Source organism: Macrotis lagotis, chromosome 6, assembly GCF_037893015.1.
Source record: "Macrotis lagotis isolate mMagLag1 chromosome 6, bilby.v1.9.chrom.fasta, whole genome shotgun sequence".
Lineage (NCBI taxonomy): Eukaryota > Metazoa > Chordata > Mammalia > Peramelemorphia > Peramelidae > Macrotis > Macrotis lagotis.
The window spans coordinates 189490619-189509175 of record NC_133663.1 but is presented as its reverse complement, the minus strand read 5'-3'; positions in this window follow the sequence as shown (position 1 = coordinate 189509175).

Sequence of the window (18557 nt, the reverse complement as noted above, 5' to 3'; positions counted from 1 at the left end):
TGGAATATTACATTCCAAGCCCTATGAGCCCTTAATGTAGTTTCTACTAAGTCCTGTGTGATCCTGACTGTAGCTCCACAATATTTGGCTGCTTGTAATATTTTCTCTTTGACTTGGGAATCTGGAACTTGGCTATAATATTCCTGGGGGTTGGTTTATTTTTTTGGATCTCTTTCTGGGGGAGATAGATGGATTCTCTCAATTTCTATTTTACCTTCTGCTTCTAGGATATCTGGACAATTTTCCTGTAGGGATTCTTTAAAAATGAGGTCAAGGCTCTTTTCCTGATCATGACTTTCAGGTATCCCAATAATGTTTAAATTATCTTTCCTGAATCTGTTTTACAGATCAGTTTTTTCCAATGAGATGTTTCACATTTTCTTCTAATTTTTCAATCTTTTGGTATTTCAACATAAAGTCATCAGCTTCCTTTCCACCTGGTCAATTCTGCTTTTTTAAAACATTCTTCTCAACTTTATATTTTTTTTTTTAGGTTTTTTGCAAGGCAAATGGGGTTAAGTGGCTTGCCCAAGGCCACACAGCTAGGTCATTATTAAGTGTCTGAGACCAGATTTGAACCCAGATTCTCCTGACTCCAGGGCTGGTGCTTTATCAACTGCACCACCTAGCCACTCCTAAAGCATTCTTCTCAATAACTTTTCGAACTGTTTTATCCATTTGACCTAAGCTGATTTTTAACATGTTATTTTCTTCAGCATTATTTTGGATCTTCTTGACTAAGTTACTGACTTTGTTTTCATGTTTTTCTTGCATCTCTCTCATTTCTTTTCCCAATTTTTCTTCTATTCCCCCATACTTGAATTTCAAAATATTTTTTGAGTTCTATCATAGCCTGAGCCCAACTTCTATTGTTCTTGGAGTCTTTAGATGCAGAAGCTTGTACTTCATCTTCAAAGTGAGTATTTGATCCTCTTTGGGATCATAGACAAAGAATTTGTCAGTGGTCAGGTTCTTTTTTTTCCCTGTTTATTCATTTCCCCAGCCTGTGCCTGGTTTTGGGGTGTTTCCTGAGCTTTTGAGTTTTATTGGGACACCCCCAGAAGAACCTCAGTGTGTGAGGCTCTGACTGCCCTCCTGATCTGTGAATGACCACAAGCGTACCCCTCTGCCATGGGACTGAGGTGGGGGGGCCCTGCTGTTCTATGGGGGAGCCTAGACTGTGATCAGGATCTGAATGTGGTCAGAGCCCCAGAGTTCTGTTCCAGGGACAGAGGACAGATCTTGGAAGTCTCCCTCTATTTCCTTACCTTTGGTGGGCTGAGCACTCAGGGTATAGCTGCCTAGAGGCTCCTGCTTGCCTGCTTCTGTTTCCTGGATCTGGGCATGCTGAGTGCCCCTGCCGCACTAAGTGTTGTGACCAGCTGAGGGCCTGGGCTTCCTGCTCACTCTGGCAGAGGTCTCCCTGCTGATCTTCCAAGTTGCGCTTTGTGCTCCCTGGGGTGTGAGTCAGGAAACTGCTTCTGCTGCCGGGAGCCACGGCTCCCAGGCACTGGGGCTGTTCCTGAGAGGCTGAAGTTTCTTCACTCTGGAGGAGCTGGCCCTCCTAACTCTGTGGAACAGAGTTTTTCCACTATTTTCCAGGTTACCTTGGGCTGGAGAGTTGCCTCACTGGATCTTTCTGTGAGTTCTGTCTCTCAAAAGTTTAGTTAGAGACATAATTTTAAGATTTTTGAGATATTTTGGAGAGAGCACCTGTAAGAAGCTCTTCTCCTGCCACCATCTTGCCCCCACCCCTGAATTAATTGACTTCTTGATGAGAAAATCAATTGCTTATTCAGAAAATGTATGAAGGATTTTATGGGGGTTATCTTTTGTTTAGTTTTGTTTTAACCTCAAATGAAAAATTCAAAATAAGTACTATAAGAATAACAAAAGGAATTTTTACTGGGAGTTAACCCAAAAAGAAGATGAACTCTTGTATTTCTCTTTTGATTACTCTGATCTTTGATCATTCTTTGCTTTTGTCGTCTCTTCTGTCTTTTCTTACCCCATAAATATGAATCTTGCTCCTGTTTTTTCTGAGTCTAGACTTCTCCATTTAAAGAGTTCATTAGGGCAGCTAGGTGACACAGTTAATGTCAACTGTCATTCAAGGACTATGACATCAGGGAGGTGATGTCATGGCAAGCACATGAATTGGATTTGAGTGAAAGGTGTTGTGCAAGATCACCAACCTTACTTTCTCCTCCAGACCTATTTAGGTCCAGTGATCAGATATGAATCAGGATGACTGGAGATGGCCCTGGATGTAAGGTAACCAGGGTTAAGTGACTTGCTCAAGGTCACACAGCTAGTTAGTGTCAAGTGTCTGAGGCTGGATTTGAACTCCCATTATCTTGACTCCAAGACCAGTGCTCTAGAATCAGGATGATCTGAGTTCAAATCTTATCTCAGACCTTTCACATGAAAAAGAAAATGGTGCAATGTTGCTCTATTGTGAAGTCAGGAGAATCTGAGTTCACTTCCTAGCTCTGTGACCCTGGGCAGGTCACTTAAATCCAACTGCCTTAAAAGAAAAGTTTGTTCATTTTCATGGCTTCCCATAGTACCTCTAAGATGGTGACTCCCAAATCTTCTTTTCTAGGTCTTTGTGCTTACCAAAGGTCGTTTTCCATTTCTCTAACTGCTTACTGAATATTTCTACTTGACTATTTCAGTGTTTCCTCAATCTCATAAGTTCCAAAATTCAGTCATTTCCTATAGTTCTCAATTTTTCTATTCTTTTATGTTACCAAGTTCTGCAGTGCTTCAATTGTGCTAAGGGGCACCAAATCTACATATACTGCCCTCATTCCTGACCATAGTATGTAAAGGCTATTGTTAAAGGGCATATAGGGGGTAAGGGGGAGAGATAGAGCCAAGATGGGGAAGTGAAGGCAGGAATTCCCATAAGTTCTCCCTGAGACCACTCCAAATAACTTTAAATAATGACTCTAACCAAATTCTAAAGTGGAAGAACTCACAAAAAGACTGAGTGAAACAATTTTCCAACCCAAAACAACTTGTTAGACTTGTGGGAAAAGTCTGTTACACTGTGTTTGAAAGGGCCTGCAGCACAGCCCCAGCCACTCAGAGTGAACTGACTCTAGCCATCCAGGAATAACCCATGTAGTGCCTGGGTCCATGGCAGTGGTAGTGGATTCCAGATCTCTTAATGTAGAGATTGCCAAGAACATTGGGAATTCAGCAGGAAAATTCTGCCATACCACATTGAGCACGGAATCCAGTCCAGTGCAGGTATCAGGGCAGACCAGCCCTGAGGTCCAGGAGCAGACCTGGCAGTTGCTTCCAGAGCATTCAGCCCATGGACAGTAAGAGGGCCAGGAGAGATTGCAGAAGTCTCTTTGCTATCTCTGAGGCAAGACTTTGCTGCTTCGCCCATACTCAAATCCATATTGCAGTCTGGGTCCCCAGTCTCAGGAAAAGGAACTTTACTACCATAGTGGAGCAGGAACTCTCCTCAGGGTTGCAGAGTGGAGGGAAGTGGTTGTGATCATTTATGGACCGAAGTACAGGCCAGGAGAGCAGTCAGAGCCTTTAATAAGACCTTGGAGGAATTGAGGTCCTTGGGGATGTCCCTGAAAACAATTACAAAACTCAAAAGCTTGGAAGTCTGTCCTCTACCCTGGAAGAAGACCCCATCTTAAGAAAGAGATAATATCAAGTCATAGGCTGGGGAAATGAGCAAACAACAGAAGATAAAAAAATCCAACTACAGACAATTACTTTGGTCCTATGAAGTTTCAAAATACACACTCAGAAAATAAGTAAGTCAAAGCTTCTGTATACAAAACGTCCAAGAAAAATATGACTTGGTCTCAGGCTATGGAAGAGCTCAAAAAAGATTTTGAAAATTAACTGAGGAAGGTAGAGGAAAAATTGGAAAGAGAGATGAGAGTAATGTGTGAAAATCATGAAAACCAAGTCAGCAGCTTGGTGAAGGAATTAAAAAAATACTGAAGAAAAAAATAACATCTTAGAAATCAATTTAGGGCAAATAGAAAAAGAAGTCCAAAAGTCCAATGAAGAGAAGAATGCCTGAAAAAGCAGAATTGGCTATATGGAAAAGGAATTACAAAAGCTCTCTAAAGAAAATAATACTTTTTTTAAGAAAGATTTTATTTATTTTGAGTTTTACAAATTTTCCCCCATTCTTGCTTCCTTCCCCCCCACAGAAGGCATTCTATTAATCTTTACATTGGTTCCATGTTATATATTGATTTCAGTTGAATGTGATGACAGAGAAATCATGTCCTTAAGGTAGAAAAATAAAGTATGAGATAGTAAAATTACTTGATAATATAAGGGGTTTTTTTATCCTAATTTGATGGTAATAGTTTTTGGTCTTTGTTTAAAGTCCATAATTCTTTCTCTGGAAACAGATGGTATTCTCCATTGCAGATACTCCAAAATTGTCCCTGGTTGTTGCACTAAAGGAATGAGCAAGTCCATCAAGGTTGATCATCACCCCCATGTTAGGGTGTACAGTGTTTCTCTGGTTCTTTTCATTTCACTCAGCATCAGTTCATACAAATCCTTCCAGGCATCCCTGAATTCTCATCACTCCTGGTTTCTAACAGAACAATAGTGTTCCATGACATATATACATACACACACACACACACACACACACACACACACACACACACACACACATATATATATACCACAGTTCGTTAAGCCATTCCTCAACTGAAGGACATTCACTTAATTCCCAACTTTTTACCACCAAACAGGTCTGCTATAAATATTTTTGTACAAGTAATGTTTTTACCCTTTTTCATAATCTCTTCAGGGTATAGACCCAATAGTGTTATTGCTGGGTTAAAGAGTATGCACATTTTTGTTGCCTTTTGGGCATAATCCCAAATTCTCTAGAAAGGTTGGATGAGTTCAAAGCTTCACCAACAATGTATTGGTATCCCAGATTTCCCACATCCCTTCCAACATTGATCATTGTCTTTTCTGATCATATTGGCCAGTCTGAGAGGTGTAAGATGGTATCTCAGAGATGCTTTAATTTGTATTTTTCTAATAAGTGATGATTTAGAGCAATTTTTCATATGACTGTGGATTGCTTGGATTTCCTCAGCAGAAAATTGCTTTTGCATATCTTTTGATCATTTGTCAATTGGGGAATGGCTTGTTTTTTTGAAAATTTCATTCAGTTCTCTGTATATTTTAAAAATGAGTCCTTTGTCAGAAATACTCTTTGCAAAAATTGTTTCCCAATTTACTACATTTTAAAGAAAATAATTCTTTTTTTAATTATTTTATTTTATTTTTTAATTCTCATTTTGTACAAATTTTTGTTTACATTAATAAAATATTCTTGTTTAAGAATAAACAAAATACCCCTCCCCACCATGAATATAGACTTACTTGGGCGATAAAGTAAAGGGGAGAGGAAAAAAAATTAAAATTAAAAAAAATTAAAAAAATAATAGTAATTATTGTAGGTATGGCCAGGTGGCACAATGGACGAAGCACCAGCCCTGGAGCCACGAGCACCCGAGCCCACATCCAGCCACATAGACCCAACAATCACCCAGGCATGTGATATGCAAGCCATACGATCCCCACTGCCCTGCAAAAACCAAAAAGAAGGGGGAAAAAAAGACCCAAAATAAAAGGAAATAGTAATGATAGTAAGGGTGGCTGGGTGACAGACAGAGCATTGGCCCCTGAGACAGGAGCACCCAGGTCCAAATCTGGCCTCAGACACCTAAAGATCACCCTGCTATGTGGCCACAGGTAGGCCACCCAGCCCCATTTGCCCTGCACCCTCCCCCAAATAATAATAGTAAAAAATGTGCTTCAGTCTTTGTTCCAACACCAACAACTCTGTCATGGGTGGATTGCATTCTTTATGGTAAGTCCATCACAAAAGTTCCTTCCATATTTTTCCACCATTGCCATTGCTGATCGCAACTCCCTTCTTTCTTATTTCTCCACTACCATGTACTATATTTTCTCTCTCCTTTCACTCTGACTCTGCTGTAGGGTTGCTGAGTGGTGCAGCAGACATATCCCTGGTCCTGGAGCCAAGAAGCCCTGAGCCCCCATACCACCCCTTAGGCCCAGAATCCACCTGGCCCTATGGTCCTGGGCAGGCCATCCAATCCCAGCCCCTTGCAAGAAGTAAAAAAGAAAATGTGTTATATCTGACCACTGTCCCCCCATGGTCCATCCTCTCCTCCTTTATTCACATCCCCACCCCTTCCCCCTGCTCCCCCCTCCTTCTTACTTCAGATGCCTATACCCCATGGAGTATATATGCTGTTTCCTCTCCTAGTCACCTCTGATGAGAGCAAAGTTTCCCTCATTCCCCCTTGCCCCCCCTTCCATATCATTGCAATAGCTCATTGTAATAAAAAAATCTTATTTTGTGAAATATCTTTGCCTATTCCCCCTCTCCTTTTTCTTTCTCCCATTACATGTCCCTTTTTTTCTATTGACTCCATTTTTACACCATATTTTATCTTCGAATTCAGCTTTCTCCTGTGCTTCAACTATAAAAGCTCCCTCTACCTGCCCTATTAACTGAGAAGGTTCATATGAGTTTTATCAGTGTCATTTTTCTATGCAGGAATACATGCAGTTCATCATCATTAAGTCCCTCATATTTTCCCCCTTTCCTCCAATCTCCATGCTTCACCTGAGTCCTGTATCTAAAGATCAAATCTTCTGTTCAGCTCTGGCCATTCCAAAAGGAACCTTTGAAATTCCCCTGGTTCATTGAAAGTCCATCTTTTTCCCTGGAAGAGGACATTCAGCCTTGCTGGGTAGTTCATTCTTGGCTGCATTCTAAGCTCTCTTGCCTTCCGGTATATTGTATTCCAAGCCCTATGAGCTTCCAATGTAGCTGCTGCTAAGTCCTGTGTGATCCTGACTGCAGCTCCACGATATTTGAACTGTGTCCTTCTGGCTGCTTGTAATATTTTCTCTTTGACTTGGGAGTTCTGGAACTTGGCTATAATATTCCTGGGGGTTGGTTTTTTGGGATCTCTTTCTCGGGGGGATTGGTGGATTCTCTCCATTTCTATTTTGCCCTCTGCTTCTAGAATATCAGGGCAATTTTCCTGTAGTAATTCTTTGAAAATGATGTCAAAGCTCTTTTCCTGATCATGACTTTCAGGTATTCCAATAATTTTCAAATTATCTTTCCTAAGTCTGTTTTCCATATCAGTTGTTTTTTCAATGAGATATTTCACATTTTCTTCTAATTTTTCATTTTTTTTGGTTTTGAAGTATTGATTCCTGATTTCTGGTAAATTCATCAATCTCCCTGAATTCTATTCTTTGTCTGAAGGATTTATTCTCCTCAGAGAGTTTTCTTATCTCTTTTTCCATCTGGCCAATTTTGCTTTTTAAAGCATTCTTCTCCTCAATAACTTTTTGAACTGTTCTATTCATTTGACCTAAGCTGTTTTTTAGCATGCTATTTTCTTCAGCATTTTTTTGGATTTCCTTGACTAAGCTGCTGACTTCATTTTCATGTTTTTCCTGCATCTCTCTCCTTTCTTTTCCCAGTTTTTCTTCTAACTCCCTCATTTGATTTTCAAAGTCTTTTTTGAGCTCTGTCATAGCCTGAGCCCAATTTCTGCTTTTCTTGGGAGTCTTTAGATGCAGGAGCTTGTGCTTCCTCATCTTCAGACCGAGTATTTTGATCCTTCTTGGGCTCATTTGCAAAATATTTCTCAATGGTCTTCCTCTTGTTTCTTTGTTCATTTTCCCAGTCTAAGCCTGTTTTTTTGGGGGGTGCTTCCTGAGCTTTTGGGACACTCCCACAAGGGTCTCAGTGTGTGAGGCTCTGTCCTCCCTCCTGGTCTGTGAATGACCATAGGCGCCCCCCTCTGCCACGGGGCTGAGGTGGGGGGGCCCCTGCAGTTCTATGGGGGGGCCTAGACTGGGATCAGGATCTGAATGTGGTCAGAACCCCAGAGTCCTGTTCCAGAGGCAGAGGACAGAGCTCCACAGTCTCTCTCTCTCTCTCTCTCTCTCTCTCTCTCTTCACTCCCCTCCCTCAGCTCAATGGGCTCATGCCCTGGGGGCTCCTGCTTACTGGCTCCACCTGCTTCTGTTTCCAGGTCTAGGCTGCTGAAAGACCAGGCTGCTGGCTGTGTGCCCTGAGGGCTGGGCTCCACGTGCTCCAGCTCACTCTGGCAGAGGTCCCCCGCTGTTCCCCCAGTTTTTGGTGCTCCCCGGGGTGCAGCTCAGGAGACTCCCCCGCTGCTGTGAGCTGAGGCTCCCAGCGCCCTGGGGCTGCCTCCAGGAGGCTGAAGTTCTTTGGCTCTGGTGGGCCACCCCTCCGACCCCAGGAAGCAGAGCCTTTCTGCTCTTTTCCAGGTTACCTTGAGTAGGAGAACTGCCTCACTGGGTCCCTTTGTGGGTTCTGTCTCTCGAAAGTTTAGTTAGAGTCCTTAGTTTATGAGTTTTTATCAGAGAGCTCCTAAGACTGGATCCCTTCATGTCGCCATCTTGGCTCCGCCCCCCAGACTGAGTATTTTGATCCTTCTTGGGCTCATTTGCAAAATATTTCTCAGTGGTCTTCCTCTTATTTCTTTGCTTGCTCATTTTCCCAGCCTGAGCCTGGTTTTGGGGTGCTTCCTGAGTTTTTGGGACACTCCCACAAGGGTCTCAGAGTGTAAGGCCCTGTCCTCCCTCCTGGTCTGTGAATGACCATAAGCTCCCCCCTCTGCCACGGGGCAAAGGTGGGGGGGGGCCTGCTGTTCTATGGGGGGGCCTAGACTGCTATCAGGATCTGAATGTGGTCAGAGCCCCAGCGTCCTGTTCCAGGGACAGAGGACAGAGCTTGGCAGTCTCTCTCTTCACTCCCCTCCCTCAGCTCAATAGGCTCATGCCCTGGGGGCTCATACTTACTGGCTCCACCTGCTTCTGTTTCTGGGTCTAGGCTGGGGAATATCCAAGCTGCTCCCTGTGTGCCCTGGGGGCTGGGCTCCACGTGCTCACTCTGGCACAGGTCCCCCGCTGTTCCCCCACTTTGTGCCCAGTGCTCCCTGGGGTGCAGCTCAGGAGACTCCCCTGCTGCTGTGAGCCGTGGCTCCCAGCGCCCTGGGGCTGCCTCCGGGAGGCTGAAGTTCTTTTGTTCTGGTGGGCCACCCCTCTGGCGGGCCGTCCCTCTTACCCTGGGGAGCAGAGCCTTTCTGCTCTTTTCCCAGTTACCTTGAGTGGGAGAACTGCCTCAATGGGCCCCTTTGTGGGTTCCGTCTCTCGAAAGTTTAGTTAGAGTCTTTAGTTTCAAGTTTTATCACAGAGCGCCTAAGACTGGATCACTTCTTGTCGCCATCTTGGCTCAGCCCCCAAAAGAAAATAATTCTAAGGAGCTAGGAAGCAGATGATTTTCTGAGAAATCAAGAAACAAATCAAAAGAATGAAAAACTAGAAGAAAATGTGAGATATCTTTTTTGGAAAAACAACTGACTTGGAAAACAGATCTAGAAGAGATAAATTAAAAATTATTGAACTACCTGTAAATCATGATGAGGAAAAGAGCCTAGACTTCATTTTTCAAGAAATAATCCAGGGAAAACTACCCTGATATCCCAGAAGCAGAGGGTAAAATAGAACCTGAATGAATCTATCAATCAGTTCCTGAAAGAGATACCAAAATGAAAAATGCCAGGAATATTATGGCCAAATTTCAGAACTCCCAAGTCAAGGAGAAAATAAAGCCGTCAGAAAGAAACAATTCCAATATCATGGAGCTACAGTGAGGATTACAAAGGAATGATCAGCATCTCCATTAAGGGCTTTTAGGGCTTGGAATCTGATCTTCTGGAAGTCAAAAGAGCTTTGGATTAAAATAAGAATCAACTACCCAGCAAAACTGAACATCCTCTTTCAGGGGAAAAGAAGGACATTCAATGAAATATGAAATTTTCAAACTTTCCTGATGAAATGATCAAAGATGAACAGAAAGTTTGTTCTTCAACTTCAGGACTCAGGTGAAGCGTAGAGAAGGCAGATGGGAAGGGCAAATTATGAAGGATGTAATGATGTTAAAGTGTTTGTATTCCTGCATGAGAAGATGATACTGATAGCTCACAGGAAACTTCTCATTTATTAGGGAAGTTTGAAGGACCATATATAGAAAAGGCCTAGGAGGGAATTGAATTTGAAGGTATAATATATAAAAAAAGGTGGAGTTAATGGGCAAGAAAAGAATGTACTGGGAGAAAGGGAAAGGTGAAGTAGAATGGAGCATGAAAAGAGGCAAGGAAAAGATTTTGCAGTGGAGCAGAAGAGGGGGAAGGTGAGGGGGAATGAGTGAGCCTTTACTCTCATTGGAAGTGGCTGGGGTGGGGCAAACAAGTGACAGTGGATAAAGCATTGGTCCTGGAGTCAGGAGGACCTGAGTTCAAATCTGGACTCAGATACTTAATAATTGCCTAGCTGTGTGACTTTGGGCAAGTCCCTCTTTTTTTTAAATACAAGTCTTTATTTACAACTTGTTTCACAATTGTATACTTTTTTTGCAGCCTTGAAAACATAAATGTATTCAATAGGAAAATATTTCTTTTACCAAATCTTGTTTTAGTATTCATATATATATATATATATATATATATATATATATACATACATATATATATATATGTATGTATGTATATATATGAACAGACATATCCTTAATAATACCATAACAATTCGGTAGTTATAAGACTAAAATGAAGACAAAAAGCAATACAATATTTCAACACATTACAAATCAAGGTTTCTGATAGATTTCTGGATAGTTTTGGGGCAAGGGGAGTGGTAGTATGTTAATTAAATTTTTAGTGACTTACTTTTTTTTTTTTTTGCAAGGCAAATGGAGTTAAGTGGCTTGACCAAAGCCACACAGCTAGGTAATTATTAAGTGTTTGAGACTGGATTTGAACCCAGGTACTCCTGACTCCAGGGCTGGTGCTTTATTCACTGCACCACCTAGCCTCCCCTAGTTCCTGCTCAGAAAATAAAAGTGACAATTTTTTTTTAGGATTTTGCAAGGCAAATGGGGTTAAGTGGCTTGCCCAAGGCCACACAGGTAGGTAATTCTTAAGTGTCTGATGCCAAATTTGAACTCAGGTCCTCATGACTCCAGGGCCGGTGCTCTATCCACTGTACCACCCTACACCTAGCTTTATCCATTAAGCTCCTAGATTCTGGAAAGAATATATTGGAAAGAGGTCAACTAAAGCAACTATCTCCCCCCTCCTTTTTTTTTTTTATTAGATAGGGCAAATGGGAACTAGATGAAGTGACTTCCCTCAAGTCATATGGGTAATAGGAAATAGAACTGGGATGTAAATCTGTGTCTTCTATCCCCAAATTCAATTTTTTTTCTTTACCAGATTCTATTATCTGATCCCTGACTACCATAGTTCTTCTATTTCTGTGTACCTATTGCCTCCTACTGAGTTAATCCCTTAAGAAATATTCTCTATATCTTTTTTGATAATATATTGTACAATAAGCCCTTCCAATTGGACAGCATTTCATAGTACAATAAGACCACTTGGTGGGGTTGTACCTTAAAAGCATGAGAAAGATTTAATTCTTTTAAAATATAAACTAAAAAATAAAGTTAGGAGGTGACAGCTCTCATCACAGGTTGTCTATAAGAGTCTTGTTATAACAGCAAGTGAACCCAATACAATCCCCCCATATTTATAACCTTACCTGAAATGCAAGGAATGTTAAGATTTTAATATTTTCTCCACTCAACTGAATGTTTTCCCAGATTTAGTTGATTGCTGTGGATTCCTCTTGATAGCTCCAGGTTTGTTTTTGTTTTAAAGCATCAATAATTTTATCTTTTTTGACAGTGATGTCATAGTCAGGTGACAGCTGTATTAGTTTCACAGAATTATATAATCTAAAGGTAGTAGGAATCTCAGAGATGATATAGTCCAAGTTTCTCATTTTATAGATGAGGAAACTGGGGTTCAGAGTTTGATTGTCCAGCCTATATTTGGACCTATATCTGAATTTATCTGATCTAAAAGAGTTGTTCAACAAGTAAGTTTTTTTTTTTAGGTTTTTTTTTTTGCAAGGCAAACGGGGTTAAGTGGCTTGCCCAAGGCCACACAGCTAGGTAATTATTAAGTGTCTGAGACCAGATTTGAACCCAGGTACTCCTGACTCCAGGGCCGGTGCTTTATCCACTGTACCACCTAGCTACTCCAACAAGTAAGTTTTAAATCCGAGTCAAGAAGACTTTAATACACTAGGTACTGGGCTAGGTTCTAAGAGATGATAGTTGTCTTTCATTCTGGAAGAAGACCATGACATAAGGGATGTGATGCCATGACAAGCACATGAATTGGATTTGAGTGAGGTAGTGCTGTGCTAAGTCATCAGCCTCACTTTCTCTTCCAGAACCATCTGATCAGTGACCAGATAGGAAGCAAGATGACTGGAGATGGCCCTGAATGCAAGGCAATCAGGGTTAAGTGACTTGCCCAGGGTCAGTAAGTGTCAAGTGTCTGAGACTGGATTCAAATTCCCATCCTCCTGACTCCAAGACCAGTGCTCTATCTACTGACCCACTGAGCTGCTAGGATTACAAGTACAAGCCAAAACAAAGTCCCTGGTCTCATGGACTTACATTCTAATAAGAGGGGGGAATCATAAAAGGAAGCTGAACATGAATAGGGTAGATGGGGGTGGAGTGGGAGTTAAAAGTGTATGGTTGGGTGGGGGTAGGGTTGAGAAAATCTGGCTAAGATTCTACTCTTGGCAGAGTGGAACCCGGAGAGGAAATGAAGACTTGGCTGACCTGGTAATCTGGGAGGAACCAGTCATTCAGAGCAAGGGGTGGGGAAAGGGTATTTGGGGAATAGCCAAGTGTGCTTTCATTGAATTGAATTTTGGGGAAGAGGAAGCTTCTGTGCCATGGTAGGGAAAGTCTGCAGAGTCAAGAGCAGCACTTTTTGTGCTATTTACCATGTCATATAATAATTACGTTGGTAGTAGAAGCAGTCCCAAAATTATAAATAGGTTGTTCTTCCAAAAATTTCAATTCAGTTCAGCAGTCTTTGATCTCAAAGAGCTACAGCATGTACAAAGATAAGTATATTACAAAGAAGGGAACAAAGAGGGGCAAAGGACAGATCAAAATATTCTAGAATTCTTTGAAGAAAAGAAAAAATTGTGCTTACTAGAAGTATCGAGAAAGGCTTAGTGGAGGAGGAAACAGCTGAATTAAGCAGTTGCAAGTATACCGTAACTTTTGAAAGAACAGTTTCAATATAGTCTGGATTCAGAAATCAGATTTTAATGGATTGAGAAGTGATAGGGTGGGGGTGAGAAAGGAGGCAAAGAAGAGTTTATATTATGATGATCTTTCTAGGCATTTGGCATTAAAAGAGAAAAATGATATTGGCTTGTGGAGATTTCAGGGTAAAGTTTTTTTTTTAAGGCTAAGGAAGAAATTTATGACAGTATTTTTAGGTAGGGAGAAAAAAACCCCAAGAAATAAGGAAGGGGCAGCTAGGTGGAATAGAGTATTGCACTGGAGTCAGGAGGACCTGAGTTCAAATGTGACCTCAGACACTTAATAATTACCTAGCTGTGTGTGGCCTTGGGCAAGTTGCTCCACCCCATTGCCTTGCAAAAAAATAAAAAGAGAAAAGAAATAAGAGAAAATTGAAGATAAGAGAGAAGGAATAATCACTGGGATACACTTAGAGAGGAGACTAGTTAAGGTTAGATAATGTAATTTTTTAGTGGGCTCTTTTGGAATGATTTGTGAGATCAAAGAAAAAAAGGCAGAGGAGAAGATGGTTCAGTACTGAGAAATGGCAAAAGGATGTGGAGAGGCTTTAAAGAATGGACAAAAGGTAAGTCTAAAGGGAAGAATGTACAGAAAGAGTAGAAATTATGGGAGAGGAAAACAGAGAGGGACAGATGGATTGAATGCCATAGTGAAAACAGTACTAGGTATATAAGAGAAGCATAATAAATACTTGTTAACTGAAAGATAAATGACGAACTAAATTATGAAGAATAGGTTTGAAAGAATGAAACAGACAGAGATAGGATATTTTATGATCAGAAAAGTAAATTGCAGAGTTTAAAATCATGGAAATAGTAAAGTTTAGCATGATGTTGAAGTACAAGAATGAAACAATGGATTCAAGATACAAAATGACCATGCCCCCATTTTGGGGCATGGTCAATGAGTGTATTTGCTTCCCTTGGCCATATATATTTGTTACGAGAGTTTTCTTTTTTCTCAAAGAAGAAAAAGGTAGGGAGCAAGAGGGAAATAATACTTATTTTTAAAATTTATTTTTATTAAAGATATTATTTGAGTTTTACAATTTTCCCCCCAATCTTACTTCCCTCCGAGCCCCCCCCCCCCCACGGAAAGCAATCTGTCAATCTTTATTTTGTTTCCATGTTGTACCTTGATCCAAATTGAGTGTGATGAGAGAGAAATCATATCCTTAAAGAACAGACAAGAAGTCTAAGAGGTAACAAGATCAAACTATAAGATATGTTTGTTTCTAAATTAAAGGGAATAGTCCTTGAACTTTGTTCAAACTCCACATCTCCTTCTCTGGATACAGATGGTACTCTCCTTTGCAGACAGCCCAAAATTCTTCCTGATTGTTGCACTGATGGAAGGAGCGAGTCCTTCAAGGTTGATCATCACTCCCATGTTGCTGTTGGGTGTACAGTGTTTTTCTGGTTCTGCTCATCTCACTCAGCATCAGTTCATGCAAATCCCTCTAGGCTTCCCTGAAATCCCATCCCTCCTGGTTTCCTAATAGAACAGTAGTATTCCATGACATACATACACCACAGTTTGCTAAGCCATTCCCCAATTGAAGGACATTTACTTGATTTCCAATTCTTTGCCACCACAAACAGGACTGCTACAAATATTTTTGTACAAGTGATGTTTTTACCCTTTTTCATCATCTCTTCAGGATACATACCCAGTAGTGGTATTGCTGGGTCAAAGGGTATGCACATTTTTGTTGCCCTTTGGGCGTAGTTCTAAATAGCTCTCTAGAAAGGTTGGATGAGTTCACAGCTCCACCAACAGTGTAATAGTGTCACAGATTTCCCACAACCTTTCCAACAATGATTGGTCATATTGGCCAATCTGAGAGGTGTGAGGTGGTACCTCAGAGAAGCTTTAATTTGCATTTCTCTAATAATTAATGATTTAGAGCAAATTTTCATATGGCTATGGATTGCTTTGATCTCCTCATATCCTTTGCATATCCTTTGACCATTTGTCAATTGGGGAAATGGCTTTTAGTTTTAAAAATATGACTCAGTTTTCTGTATATTTTAGAAATGAGTTCTTTGTCAGAATCATTAATTGTAAAGATTGTTTCCCAATTTACTACATTTCTTTTGATCTTGGTTACAGTGGTTTTATCTGTGCAAAAGCTTTTTAATTTAATGTAATAGAAATCATCTAATTGTTTTTTGGTGATGTTCTCTAACTCTTCCTTAGTCATAAACTGCTCCCCTTTCCATAGATCTGACAGGTAAACTAGTCCTTGATCTTCTAATTTGCTTATAGTATTGTTTTTTATGTCTAAGTTCTATAACCATTTGGATCTTATCTTGGTAAAGGGTGTGAGGTGTTGGTCTAATCTAAGTTTCTTCTATACTAACTTCCAATTATCCCAGCAGTTTTTATCAAAGAGGGAGTTTTTATCCCAATGGCTGGACTCTTTGGGTTTATCAAACAGCAGATTACTATAATCATCTCCTGCTTTTACACCTAGTCTATTCCATTGGTCCCCCACTCTATTTCTTAGCCAATACCAAACAGTTTTGATGACTGATGCTTTATAATATAATTTTAGATCAGGTAGGGCTAAGCCACCTTCTTTTGCAAATACATATTTTTTTAAAAAAAAATACTTATTAGCTGAAAGTAAAATAAAAGTGCCCTCACCAGGGTACTTGAGGTAGAAAGAAGATGGAGGTCAAAGGAGTTAAAAAGTTGGTTGAATTGGGAGGTCAGCATTTGAACCTGTGTTTTTGCATATTAAAGCAAAAATGGAAGTTTCTAAGGATGAAGATAGGAGGGGGGGGTGGGGGGAAAAGATCCTTTGACTTGGGTTCTGAAATAATTATAAAAAGTGGGAACAAGAGATTGACAGTTGATTGCAACAAGGTTCAATTTCTGTTGAAGGAACCACCATTCTTCCAATCATTCAGGTTAAAAAACTAGGAGTCTTTCTAAATTCTTCCTTCTCTCTCCTCTCCACTTCTTATAACCCATTGGTTGCCAAATCGTGGCAATCATATCTCTGTAACTTTTCTAGAATCTCCCCTCTCCAAAAACACCAAAATCACCCTATCTCAGGTTATTACCTTTTTTAAAGTACTGTACTAAGGCTAATTAGTCTCCTTGTAACCGGAATACACTTTCTTCAATCTGTCTTTTACTCAACTCTCCCAGAGAGGGAACGGAAAAGATTTAAAGGGAATCAGTTCCCTTGGGTAATAACAACAACAATTTCATCATTTTTATTGTTTCTGTCTTCCTTCCTGAAATGCTGCACACCACTTTGATTCATGCAATTGGCTGGAAACATTCTGTTCAAAAACTTCCACCAGTTGGAAGTGGAAACATTTGGTATTTTGGGAGATCTATGATTTCATTAATGTGAGTACTCCCTCCCCTTGTGCAGATACTAACCTCTACATGACTTCTCAAACTGTGGAATTCTTGTACAAGTTTTTTAATAAATGCTCCACACAGAAATTACACACTTGGAGGAATGTTCTTCTGGAATCTGGGTACCAATATAACACTCTGCCTGTTGTCTCTCATTCTCCCTATATGAGTAATCCACCTCCTTTTCCAGTTCCACATGGTATTCTGTAATGTTTTTGATCATTTATCATATACAATTTGTTTCTAATGTGCTGTAGTCCACCAGAATTTATTATTTTCTCCCTTAAACTTACCCCTCTAGGGGCAGCTAGGTGTTGCAGTGGATAGAGCACAGGCCCTGGAGTCAGGAGTACCTGACTTCAAATTGGCCTCAGACACTTAAGAATTACCAAGCCACTTTACCCCATTTGCCTTGCAAAAATCTAAAAAACAAAATAAAGTAACTCCCCCCCCCCCCAACTTACCTCTCTAATATCTCTGCATTTGTGAAGGTTAGTCAGTTAGGATAGTGGTTATAGTGACAGGTCTTGAGGCAGGAAGACTCATCTTTCTTAGTTCAAATCTGACCTCAGGCACTTTACTAGCTGGATGTCCGTAGCTAAGTCAATTAAACCTGTTTGCCTCAGTTTCCTCATCTGTAAAGGGCTAGAGAAGAAAATGGCTATAGAAAATCACATGCAGAAATCTGCCAGTTTTCTTTAAGGATATCTAGGATCCATGTATAGATTAGAGGCATAATAATTTTATACATATGAAAGAGACAGAATGCATAGTAGATAGAAAGTTGATCTACAGAAAAACCTTTGTTTGAAGTCCTGCCTGTGGCATGGAACTCAAATAGATAATCAAACACAAGGAACCCCACAAACCACATATTGAAATAGTTTTAAAATGTAATGTTACCTATGTTTGATTGCATTTCTATTTATTTTGTTATTTTCCCCACTACATTATAATCTGGTTCAGGTTTGACACCTCTGATATGTATGCATCTTTTTTAAGACTCTAAGAATCAGAGAAGGTATATACCTGCATTATTAGGAGGAATTTGTTGATCTGGGACTTTCCTATCAGTGAAGAATCACATTCTGGTCACTGTCCCTATCCTATGAAAAAACTGGCCTCCACAAGATTTACTCTGATGCATCACCGTGGTGTAGAAGCCTTATGTTCTTGAAGGCTAAAGTCAATGAACTTCAAGCATACATAAATGCTATCACACTCAAAAGTCTTTAGGTTAGTTACAAACAGTCCACTTTCCAAGGACCAACCCAGTTTAGTATCAAAGGTACTATGAATCATGCAGTTTTTAGGCCATCTATAAATATTAGTTTAGCTATTGGCACTTTAAATATGAGTTCCTCATTCAGTGACATGAGGAAATTAATCTTATCAATATTGACATTCTTACTAAAAACAAACTAGTAGTCAGAAGGAAGTTGGAAGAATAGATCATAGGATCTCCTTGGAAAGGCAAATAAGGCAGTTGGTTTTATGTTGCACCCCAAATTCAGAAGAAACATTATTTCATGAGAAATTTGGTCATCCCCTAATTTTAGTGTTCATGATCTTTTGAAGCTCACAAGATTGGAAGTTCTAATCTTTTTTACTTGGAATGGGGGGGGCAAATTATTGAAACTAAGAACTGGCACCCATTTCAGGGTGACTGAAGATGATTCCAGATGTAGTGGCCTTTTAAGCTTTATGCCTTTTTCCCCAGGGTCTCCCAGGTTTTCCAAGATCCTGATAGTTGCATACAAAAGAGCCCATGAGAGGAAATAATCCAAGGAAGTCTAAGGGAAGGGGGAAAGGCCCTTATATTTACAAAAATACTTATAAAATACTTTTTATACCATCAAAGGAAGAAAGTGAGCAT